The sequence below is a fragment of the Salvelinus sp. IW2-2015 genome, unplaced genomic scaffold (genome assembly GCF_002910315.2).
Source record: "Salvelinus sp. IW2-2015 unplaced genomic scaffold, ASM291031v2 Un_scaffold3906, whole genome shotgun sequence".
Taxonomy (NCBI): domain Eukaryota; kingdom Metazoa; phylum Chordata; class Actinopteri; order Salmoniformes; family Salmonidae; genus Salvelinus; species Salvelinus sp. IW2-2015.
The window spans coordinates 9,498-22,019 of record NW_019945180.1 but is presented as its reverse complement, the minus strand read 5'-3'; the positions used below and the strand labels follow the sequence as shown (position 1 = coordinate 22,019).

Here is a 12,522-nt window from a genome sequence, read left to right as displayed (position 1 = left end):
AAACGAGAGAGATTCTCTTCACTTCCTCTCTAACATGTCTTCTCTATCTTCTTCTTCTCCTCTTCTCTCTATCGTTCCTTCCTGTGTGAAGTGTGTGTCAGTACCGCAGAGAACCTCAGACCAATAGAAAACAACACCCAAATCGAGCATTGACTATTAAACCAACACAGTGTATGTTTGCCGCAGGAGCTTGCAAGACAGATATTATGATTGTCTAGAGTGTTCAATTTGTTATCTGTCCATTACCCCGCCAACGAGGCATATTCAATATTATTCTGACACCAGACGCTATCAAAGAGAGATGCAATTGAAACAAGAGTAGCTGTGAAAAAGCTATGGGAAGCTTATTCCCACTAGAACCGTAGCTAACAAAACTGAAACAACATCAGGTTAACATGTCAACCTCTAAGGTTAAGTACAGTCACCTTGCTTTACAAGAAAATATCAGCCATTCTTCCATATTCCCTTGAGGAGAGAAGTTGTGTTTGCAAAAAATGGCTCGGTAAACACATGCTGTTCATTTAATAGAAAATGTACCAGATGTAAAGCGGACTTGTTTTTGAGACAAGCCCTGAGATCTGTTTGCTGTGAGATCAGATTAGAGACAGATCCTGTGCTGTGTGGTAGGCAAGGATCACGATCTGTTGCTGGCTGTGGAAGGATCAGATTGTTGGAATGTAGGAAGGATCAGATTTGTTGCTGCTGCTGTAGTAAAGTCCACGATCTGTTGGAAACCTGTCGGAAGGATCAGAATTAGTTGCTGGCTGTAGTAAAGATCAGATCTGTTCTGGATTGTAGAAGGATCAGATAGTTTGCTGGCTGTAGGGGTCAATTGCTGGTGTAGGAATGATTCAGATTGTTGCTGGCTGTAGAATGATCAGATTTGTTGCTGCAGGAGTCATTGTGGATAGGATCAGGATCCTGTTGTGGCTGTGGAAGGATCAGATCTGTTTGCGGCTGTAGGAATATCAGATCTGTTGCTGGCTGTAGGATGGAGTTGATCTGTTGCGGGTTTGGTAGAGGATCAGACTCGTGCTGGCTCGTCTGTCTGTGGGGTTGTGTGAGACAGTAGCCTCCCTGTTCTCTCTGTTCTCTCTCGTTTTCCTCTCCTGACCTCCCCCTCCCCACTCCTCTTCCTCCCCCCTATCTCTCCTCCCCTCCCTCGCCCTTCTCCCTCTTCCCCTCCCTCCCTCCCCCTCCCCCTCCCTCCTCCTCCCTCCCTCCCTCCCTCCCTCTCCTCCTCCCCTCCTCCTCTCTACTCCACCCTCTCCTCCCCTTCCCCCTATTTCCTTGCCCAGCGGATGTTTGTTCTACAGCTATAATAACCACCTGGTTATACTGCAGTAACAGGGTACAGACGCAACAGACACAAGACAGCCAAGATACCAAACATCGACCCCCTCAATGATCTGGAGAGCAGTCGTCCTTCCTGTCTCTTTACTACCCTCTCTAAAAGGGCTGACAGTATATTATATAGACTCTTTGCCAACTTTACATGCCTCAATTGTCTCAATTCGTTCATGTTATTATAGAAAATCTATCTGAATCCTGCTTTTATCTGCGGCCTACACTCATCTGGGGAAGACAGATTCCTCTACTATCTCTTACTGCGAGCGGACCTGATTTGACTATGTCAAGGACTTTCTTTTATGGTTTATTAAAGGTAACGTCTTAAACAAAGCCAGGTAATAGTAACGTGACGTACAGGAACGTTGGATTTTGAGCAATGCATTAACATACTGGTATTGTTCGAAATGTCCTTGTAAGATGGAACATTGAATAATAGGTGTTTGGAGAGGTCAAGTGTATTCCTAGCCAGGTCAACCAAGTGTAATAACACGACCTATTCCACCTGATAACACGTGTTTGGATAGACAGCCATTACCACGGACATACACAACACGCATACTCACACACACCGCACGCACGCTCGACGACACGCCACGCGCAACACGCACGCTCCCCACCACCCCCACCCCACCCATCGATTACAGAGAGTGATACCTCTGCTTGTTCGCATTTAAGCATTGAATGAAATGTGTGTAATTGAAATAGAGCAATGAAGCGGTGTCTAATATGTTCCTCAGTGTTAGACGGCAGTCTGTTTATCTTCAGAGACCAGTGTTATGACAGGGGAAGGCCGTCTCCCTATCCCTGACTCATTCTCTATACACTGTACTCGCACTACCAGTGTGTCTGTGGAGGAAGGGGGAGGGGAGGAGTTGTGTGTTTGTGTGAGAGAAAGAGAGAGAGAGAGAAAGAAGAAGAGGAGAGAGCAGATAGAGAGAGAGAGAGGAGAGAGAGGCTGCATGCGTGCACTTGTGTGTGACGGGGGCTCAGACTCAGAGAGCATTTCTGTTGATGCAAAATCCACCTCCTGAAAGAGAGGATGAGTATTCTGAGGTGGAACTCGATTCCTTTTGCCCACGCGCGAAGACTTGCCTTACTATAGTATATTAATAGCTCTCTCCCACCTTCAAAACATCATACAGGACAACACTTCATACCACCAAGTAATTCACCATCCTTTACCATAGGGATACGCTTAGGCTTTATATTTACTGGTCATTTATAGAAAATAACATTAATTTAGATACGAGTGACTAACACGGTAACAGTTGTGAAATATCAAATGTTATTTTGAATGCAGATGCAGCAGCATCAATGGATAAATACATCTTATCTGACGTATAAACCATGAATGTGTTTACAATTGAAGTCAGAAGCACGGGGCGACGATATTATGTTCAATTAGATGTGGATTGATGACCGCTGTTTGACTGCTCAGGGAGTACTATCTATTGATGTTATCAGTTTGACAAACTGATGGACAGATATGGCTCTATTACATGGACCTGGGTATGCAATAACTGTTAATGTATCATGAGAAATGGATTTAAAGAAGTAAACAGAATAGAGTTGTCTTTTCTGGGCTCTGGTAGAAGCGTTTCAGGGATCGTATAAATAAAATCCATTTGGGGCGGCAGGTCCTAGTGTTAGAGCGTTCTGCCCCTGACTGTTCGCTAGGCCGCCATTACCTAGTTAAATAAAGGTTCAATAAAAAGTAAAAGATGTCTTTTTGGGGGGGGGGTTTACGAGGGATTAAACTAGCCAAAAGAAACAACTTGGGTAAATACAACAATGATAAATTCATTGATTTATATGGGTGTTTCCCCAATGAAGGGGCTCATTAAAGATGGGTACTTATAACCCCTAAAACACATTCATAACCATTCATACATAATGCATTTATATGCAGAAAATGAACATTACCTTAAGGGGTACACTGTTACCTTGTATCACTCTTATGAACGTGTTGTGTATGAGTTCAGAATGTGATTCACTACTTTATGAACGTGTTGTGTATGAGTTCAGAATGTGACACTACTATATGAACGTGTGTGTATGAGTTAGAATTCACTACTTATGAACGTTGTGTATGAGTTCAGAATGTGACACTACTATGAACGTTTGGTATGAGTTCAGATGTGCACTACTTATGAACGTGTTGTGTATGAGTTCAGAATGTGACACTACTTAATGAACGGTTGTGTATGAGTTCAGAATGTGACACTACTTATGAACGTGTGTTGTGTATGAGTTCAGAATGTGACACTACTTATGAACGTGTTGTGTATGAGTTCAGAATGTGACACTACTTATGAACGTTTTGTGTATGAGTTCAGAATGTGACACTACTTATGAACGTGTTGTGTATGAGTTCAGAATGTGACACTCTATGAACGTGTTTGTGTATGAGTTCAGAATGTGACACTACTTATGAACGTGTTGTGTATGAGTTCAGAATGTGATCACTACTTATGAACGTGTTGTGTATGGTTCAGAATGTGAACTACTTATGAACGTGTTGTGTATGAGTTCAGAATGTGGACACTCTTATGAACGTGTTGTGTATGAGTTCAGAATGTATCACTACTTATGAACGTGTTGTGTATGAGTTCAGAAGTGGCACTACTTATGAACGTGTTGTGTAATGAGTTCAGAATGTGAACTACTTATGAACGTGTTGTGTATGAGTTCAGAATGTGAGCACTACTTATGACAGTGTTGTGTATGAGTTAAGAATGTGACACTACTTATGAACGTGTTGGTATGAGTTCAGAATGTGACACTACTTATGAACGTGTTGGTATGAGTTCAGAATGTGACACTACTTATGAACGTGTTGTGTATGAGTTCAGAATGTTGACACTACTTATGAACGTGTTGTGTATGAGTTCGAATGTGACACTACTTATGAACGTGTTGTGTATGAGTTAGAATGTGACACTACTTCTGAACTTGGTGTGTATGAGTCAGAATGTGACATATTTCTTTGAACTTGGGGTGTTATGAGTTCAGAATGTGGACTGAAGCTCTCAGGTTCCCATCACTTTAAGTTTACCGTTAATGGGATACTACAGATTCTGACAGTTGGTGTTTTGTTTGTGAGATGTACAGTCGTGGACAAAAGTTTGAGAATGACAACAATATTAATTTTCACAAAGTCTGCTGCCTCAGTTGTAAGATGGCAATTTGCATATCTGAGGTTATGAAGAGTGATCAGATGAATTGCAATTAATTGCAAAGTCCTCTTTGCCATGCAAATGAACTGAATCCCCCAAAAACATTTCCACTGCATTTCAGCCTGCCACAAAAGGACCAGCTGACATCATGTCAGTGATTCTCTCGTTAACACAGGTGTGAGTGTTGACGAGGACAAGGCTGGAGATCACTCTGTCATGCTGATTGGTTTGAATAACAGACTGGAAGCTTCAAAAGGAGGGTGGTGCTTGGAATCATTGTTCTTCCTCTGTCAACATCGGTTCTGCAAGGAAACACGTGCCGTCATCATTGCTTTGCACAAAAAGGGCTTCACAGGCAAGGATATTGCTGCCAGTAAGATTGCACCTAAATCAACCATTTATCGGATCATCAAGAACTTCAAGGAGAGCGGTTCAATTGTTTGCGAAGACGGCTTCAGGGCGCTCAAGAAAGTCCAGCAAGCGCAGACCATCTCCTAAATTTGATTCAGCTGCGGATCGGGCGTGAGTGCATCTGCACGCACAGTGAGGCGAAGACTTTTGGAGGATGGCCTGGTGTCAAGAAGGGCAGCAAAGAAGTCACTTCTCTCCAGGAAAAACATCAGGACAGACTGAAATTCTGCAAAAGGTACAGGGATTGGATTGCTGAGGACTGGGGTAAAGTCATTTTCTCTGATGGATCCTTTCCGATTGTTTGGGCATCCGGAAAAAGCTTGTCGCGGAGAAGACAAGGTGAGGCTACCATCAGTCCTGTGTCAGCCAAGGGAGTGGTCACTCACAATTTTGCCTAATAACACAGCGCCAAACTGAACTATGGTAATGACATCTGGTAGGATGGTTTGGGAGAAGTTGTGTAATTCTGGTTGAAGACGAAGGAAACTCTGTTATTTTAATTTACCACTACTGCGCTGCCGAGAGCACTTCGTCGTCACTTCAGATCGCGCAGGTACCAATTTGGTGACTGATATAATGCTTCTTGCCAGCATGATGGTAGGCATTCACTTGGCATAAATTGTGAGTGAGCCAGGCAAAAGCTGATAAACAAGCTGTGGCTCGGGGAATAAAGCACATTCGAGTATTTCTGTCGTCATGGTAGGCCCAGACTTGTCGGTTATGCCTAGTTGAGGAACTACTGTGGCTAATTCAATGAGTGGCGGGTGACAATAAAAAGCAAATTAGTGTACGAAACTCCGGAACGCATTGATAATGATATGAACTGGCCTCCATCTAAGTCCCAGTTGATTGTTTGGCCCAAGAATGTTTACGTGTTTAAGCATGCGGATGGTGTTGGTTGCGAGGAGGTCTGGTAGAAATGAAGATGGTGTCATAGGCGTTGCTATATATTGTGACTCTTTTGCATCAATAGTCATGTAATTGCTCATTAAAGTTTGTCCGGATTGAAATGCTTTGTAATTATACTTGTCAGTTATTCATAGTAAAAGGTCTGAAAAAATAGTTACGACATCTTGAGGCAGCAGATCTGGTGAAAGACTCATATTTGTGTTAGTTCTTCGAATAACTTTTGGCCATTGTCTGTTCGGACTGTGCTGGCGATAGCAGTGTGCATTGATAAGAGAAGTCTGTGCAGTGAAGGTACTGGTTTGGATTAGTGTACGAGTACAGCGCTTTTCGGTGATGGAGCACTTACGGAAGCGCTTCTCGTTGGGTTTTGGGGTGTGTTGTCCGTATCAAGGGTGTACCTGTACTGGCTTCAGACGAGGCCTGTTGGCTAGGTATGACTGCGGCCTTGTTATGGGGTTCAGGTTGTTCTGAACGGGTACTCTACTAGCACTGTCCTCGTCGTGGAATCTTGTCAATCCATTACATTGCAGGCACTTCAGTCACATTCTGGCAATAATGGCTCGAGCATGACCAGAATCACACACATTGCGACGAGATGCGCATGCATGTAAACAATCAGACACCATTGGCACACTAGGAATAACACTACACACATCGGACTGATCTCACACACACGGACAGCACGCACTACTCGACACCATCGTACAACTGGCTCATACGCTACGAAGACGGAACTGCACACGAGCAATGATTTACATCACATTGGGGGACACTCAAGCTCACACACATATCATGCTCGGACACGAGCGCGACATTCACTCTACACGACACACACCACCTGCACCAAACAGTAACTATCAATGGTTCTGGGATCAGGATCACACTGATCTGTTCATGCACTTTCAATACATCTTCACGTAATGACACCAACATCTTGACACACTCTACACACTGAGGCACGGCAACCGACACCACACACCTCTCACATGTGAACATTACTACATTCGTGGCATTCTCAATTTGGCAGATTGTACCTCTCACAAACCATTGTCAGACTCTGTAGTATCATTACGGTACACTTAAAGTGATGGAATGAGGTTCAGTCCACTTTGAATATACAAGTTCAGAAGAAGTGATTCCTGAACTCATACCCACGTTCATAAGGTAGTGCTTCAATTTGAATCATCGTTTGTAGTTGTATTCTAATCATAAGCACAAAGCTTCATACAGAGTAGAACACAAACTAACACTCACTGAAAAAACTCATAACACAACCACACACACACAACGTACACTACACACGCACATCGCACTACACACAGATCACACACTATTACTCGAAACCACCACACTACAAACTCATTTTGAGCTGAAAGGCTCCATAGGCAGGGAACTGTGTGGTGGTTTAACAGTTGTGTGCGTGCAGTAGTGTGGTGCGTTTGACAAACACCAGTTATAACGGTCGTGTCCCATTCCCTGACCTACACCGTTCACTAAGTAGTTGCCACATTGGGACTCATAAACCAAGTTCATAGTGTGTATTTGAATATACAACACGTCATATAGTAGTGCACTGCACTATACAACAGTTCGAGTGGCATTGACTACCTACAGTTCTAGATGCTGTATTCTGTCATCCATTATAGTATATGTACACATATATGTGAATGACCACATCCCACAGTTTTATGATTCAACGCATTGAGCCTCACATATGTTAGGACTGAGTTGTTTACTGACTTCGTAGATTGAGGTCAACAAACAATCCAGATACGTAATTATGTGTTACTTACACTCAGTTCAGCTCTCACACTACGACTTTTCCAGCACAATCATTACACACACACAGACTGCATACTATCAGCTACACGCTTCGTTTACGAACACTACTTCTACTCTGACTCACTCAATCACGCTTTCACACCTCTCACTATCACACAACTTACCACACACGTCTTTTACTCTTCCCACTCTCGTCAGATGTCTCACTTCTGCATACCACTTCACTCAACTCTCCGAACACACCACAACAGCATATATACAAGTCAAGTTGTCATTCTGAACTCCACTACCACCACATGCTACACATACTAAAGACACACACACACATCACACACGCACACACACACACAACACACACACACACACACACACAACACAACACACACAGCACACAACAACACCAACAACGTCAAATTATCCTAATCTGTGTCACAAAAAACAAAGAACATTTGTAGAGAAAATGGATTTGATGCATTGGCTTCATGTAATGGATGACGTCAAACGGGACCACAAGAGAGGAAAAACAACTGCTATCGTAAAGATGATTCTCTTACCTCAATGTTCTCTCTCTTGTGTCTGCGATCAAGCGAGCGGGCTCCCAGCACATTAATGTGAGCTCAGAATAAATTTAAAGCTGGACGGCAAATCAGTCCTCTTTCTTTTATTCAGGTGATTTTAACATTATGAGTAATCAGTTGTAGATAATGGCTACAAGTTTACATTTGAGTACGTGCGCGACTACTGGTCTGATCCTGGTCTAGATCCCTGTTTCTACATCCTGTCTCATGCTCATCGCCGATCAACCTGATCTCTGTAATCCTGTTACTATCGCTATCCTGTCACTATACATTCCTTGTCTCTACATCCCTGTCTACATCCTTGTCTACATCGTCACACTCCCTGTCCTAAGATCCTTGTCTACAGTTGTACTACGCTGTTCTGATCATCCTCTGTCTAATCCTGTCTACATGTCCATGCCCTGTCTACATCGCCTGTTGCTACGTCCCTGTCTTACATGCTACATCCTGTCTATCATCCCTGTCTACATTCCCTGTCTACATGTCTACAGTCCCTGTCTACATCCCTGTCTACATCCTGTACTCATGTCTACATCCCTGTTCTACATCCTGTCCTACATCCCTGTCTACATGGTCTGACATCCCTTGCTCTGTACGGTCCTGTCCTACTCCTGTCTACATGTGTCTACATCCCTGTCTACATCCCTGTCTACATCCCTGTCTACATCCCTGTCTACATCACTGTCTACATTTCTACACAATCAGAGTAAGAGGAAGAAAAGAGCCTGTTGGGTCGTTGTCATTCCCTGTTGTTTTTCTTCATTATTCCTCACAGTCTGCTTCTTGACGTGTTACGTAACGTCCCGCTATCACTCGATTGGCCCGCGGGGCGTCAGCGTGAAATGATGGGAAAACAAAACTGTGAGGAGACAGGTTGAGCCAATTAAACGATGCAACAGGTAGGTCATTTCTTCACAACGCTTTTTTCCTAATGAGCCCCAGTGATAAGTCATGTTTAATTTGATGCATTCTCTCTCTTCTTCTCTCTGTTATGCCAGCCAAGGGATATGCCTTTCGGTATTGTTCTTGCCCGGGAGGGAAAATGTCACAGCAGTGGCGCTGGTGCTGGCGCTGCTTTGGAGCGGATCTGACACTCCGGTAATTACTTCGCCGTAGCGCCGTCGCCGGGAATGAGGGCATTTCACTGCAACAACAATAACATCTGTCAGAGAGCCAGGCAGTTCAGCTTCAAGTCCCTGTCCTCATTCTGTCTCAGACCAGGTCTGAAAATACACCCTCTTCTTCCCTGTGCAGTGCACTACTTGTGTCTCTGGTCAAAGGGAGTGCACTGTGCAGGGAATAGGGGGTCACTTCAGATGCAGCCTCTCACTCTCTTTTAGGAGACATCCCGACASATCTCCTCATGCTTTACATGCCAGTCCCCAAAGAGGAGCTACGGATGCACAGAGTAGGCACAGGGAAAATAGAAACATCAATACTTCTATGGGCTTTTCATTCCTTATCATGTACAGAGCTAGAGGAGCAAGTAGACATGGCACATGGGGTGTGTGTGTGTGTGTGGGTCTATCATAGTAGTGTGTCCTTGTGTGCGCGTGTGCATGAACCCACAGTACAGTAAAGTCAATGACACAGAGTGGCTGGTGTGTGTGTGTGTGTAAATGCCTGCCTGCCTGCCTGCCTGCTTGTGTGTGCCTTTCCTCCCGCAGCAGAGGGAGGTCAAAGGCCACTGACAGAGTGGTTGGAACTGAACAGCCGCAGTGGGTGGTCCGGGGGAAGATGGCTGACCCACCTACAGGTGGATCCAAACATCCAAGAGGCTGGAAACGAAGACAATAATACATGGAGCAGCTCCCTGGACTCTGTCTACTCTGGCTGTACAGGAAATGGAGCAGCTCTCCTGGACTCTGTCTACTCTGGCTGCACAGGAAATGGAGCAGCTCTCTGGACTCTGTCTATCTGGCTGTACAGGAAATGGAGCAGCTCCCTGGACTCTGTCTACTCTGGCTGTACAGGAAATGGAGCAGCTCCTGGCTCTGTCTACTCTGGCTGCACAGGAAATGGAGAGCCTCTGGACTGTCTCTCTGGCTGTACAGGAAATGGAGCAGCTCCCTGGACTCTGTCTACTCTGGCTGCACGGAAATGGAGCAGCTCCCTGGACTCTGTCTACTCTGGCTGTACAGGAAATGGAGCAGCTCCCTGGACTCTGTCTACTCTGGCTGCACAGGAAATGGAGCAGCTCTCTGGACTCTGTCTACTCTGGCTGCACAGAATGGAGCAGCTCCCTGGACTCTGTTACTCTGCTGCACAGGAAATGGAGCAGCTCCCTGGACTCTGTCTACTCTGGCTGCACAGGTAATGGAGCAGCTCCCTGGACTCTGTCTACTCTGGCTGCACAGGTAATGGAGCAAGACTGCAGAGTGGAGGACACAAATGACATTCAAAAGTGAGTGACTTTGACAGCATGGGGTCGTGGTGGTGTGGCAGCAACACAGCCACCATAGTGTGTCTGTGGGAAGGGGATAGAGCTGCAAGTAATGACAGATTCCCAGCGGGGCTCTATATCCTCCTGCTGTTGTATGGAATCAGGTGGCTTCACTTCATAGAATGGAGGGAGGGAAATGGGGGTAAATGGGGGTAAGTGTCGCCTGTACATACTGGTACTGTTACATACGATTCAGACACTTGGCTGATTACCTCATAATAGGAATGCCTAATCACTTCTATTATCAGTGTTATGTTATACTGCACTATGTTTAGCAAGAGATCAAATGCATTTTCTGTGTGTTTAAAAGTCTATTTTTCCATTGGAAATAAAGGAAATGCTTCTTCACTTGTACAGTTCTTGTACAATCTTCTCAAAGAAGACTCAAAATGTATCTTCATTCTCTCTCACAGATTAACCAATGGGAAGCCAAAGAGACACCAATCCAATTCAATCCAAACCCATCTCCCTACAAGCACACAGTCCAGTGGTTACGGTACCAGATGATGAGAATAATGTCTTCCTCTCATTTGCATTTGGTAATGAGTGCATGGTGATTAAAAAGTGAAATGAAGGCTAACTGCTCTGTTGCCAGATAGATAAACATGAATGGTGTAGAGAGTCGATGGAACAGGGAGACAAGAGGAAAGTGGTTTCTCCTAGACACAGCTCATCACTTCTTTCTATTCTTAAACTGTGTATATGAATGGGGGAACAGACTGGGAGATGTGTGTGTGTGTGTGTGTGTGTGTGTGTGTGTGTGTGTGTGTGTGTGTGTGTGTGTGTGTGTGTGTGTGTGTGTGTGTGTGTGTGGTGTGTGTGTGTGTGTTTGTGTGTGTGTGTGTGTGTGTGTGTGTGTGTGTGTGTGTGTGTGTGTGTGTGTGTGTGTGTGAAAGAGATTGTACGTGTGGAAGCTTGTGTGCGTGTGTGTGCATGCATTAGCGTGTGTGTGTGTGAGAGGGATTGCATTGCGTCTGTGTGTGGTGCATACCGTGTGTGCATGGTATTGCCCCAGCAGGAAGCACAAGGGATGCTCACCTCATTCTCCCACGTCACATCTACGTAGGTTATGGATGGTTGAATGGGTGAACAGAAATAACATCCGTCAGATTCTTGCCTTGAAGTAAAGTATTATAATAACAACCCCTCTGGACAATCACTTGTAGCCCAAAGATAGTTCATTACTCAGTGACGAAGACACATCTCAGTCTTTTCCACCACAGACATGGACGAAGTAACAATAGAACGTAGAACGAGGAAGTTTGCTGATGTCAGACCAGAGACCTCTTCTGTATCCCAAATGCCACTCTATACGCTATGAGTCCTGGTCAAAAGTAGTGCACTACATAGGGAATGGGTGCCAATTGGGATGCAGAAMTTGACTCTATTTGACTAGATAAGAGCGTGTTGGAACTAAAAACAAAGAACAGAGAAGAAAACATTCACCAAGATGATCCATTGAAAGGATTCTATAGCTCCTCATTCTATAGCTCCTTTTAAAACYGAAGCTGCTTTCATTCAATTATGCTTGTGTACTCGGTAGCTAGTTGAATAGAAGTCTTGAAAGCACAAAGCTCAGAGTTAACAAACCTTTTGTTGTTGTACTCTCATAATTTACCTCGCTGTTTGTTGACAGTACGTTTTCTCTGTCAAATGTGATGAACTTCTTTSATGCTGGAGGTTGCAGTGCAATCGGTGACTTCAGTTCGGAGATGCAACAAGGCTGCCCTTACTCTTAGAGGAAACGCCAAGGACATTCTCTSAATGCCAGCTATTTCGTCCCACTTTTAACAGCCACCACCTGTACTGTGGGCTACGTACTGTACGTGTGTCAAAATAGCTGATGATGAAATGGAAATTCATTATGGGGAAT

At 44.5% G+C, this 12,522-nt stretch overlaps 1 long non-coding RNA gene across 2 annotated transcripts; it reads left to right on the top strand.

Annotated features, from left to right (window-relative positions):
- Positions 1–8,843: 8,843 nt before the first annotated feature.
- LOC112076651 (uncharacterized) lies at positions 8,844–11,457 on the top strand. Of its 2 annotated transcripts, none has more exons than XR_002895230.2 (3): positions 8,844–9,105; positions 9,205–9,304; positions 11,063–11,457. It is a non-coding gene; the product is annotated as an uncharacterized lncRNA (long non-coding RNA). The 2 variants fall into 2 exon arrangements; XR_002895231.2 differs by lacking the exon at positions 11,063–11,457 and adding an exon at positions 9,874–9,958.
- Positions 11,458–12,522: the final 1,065 nt, after the last annotated feature.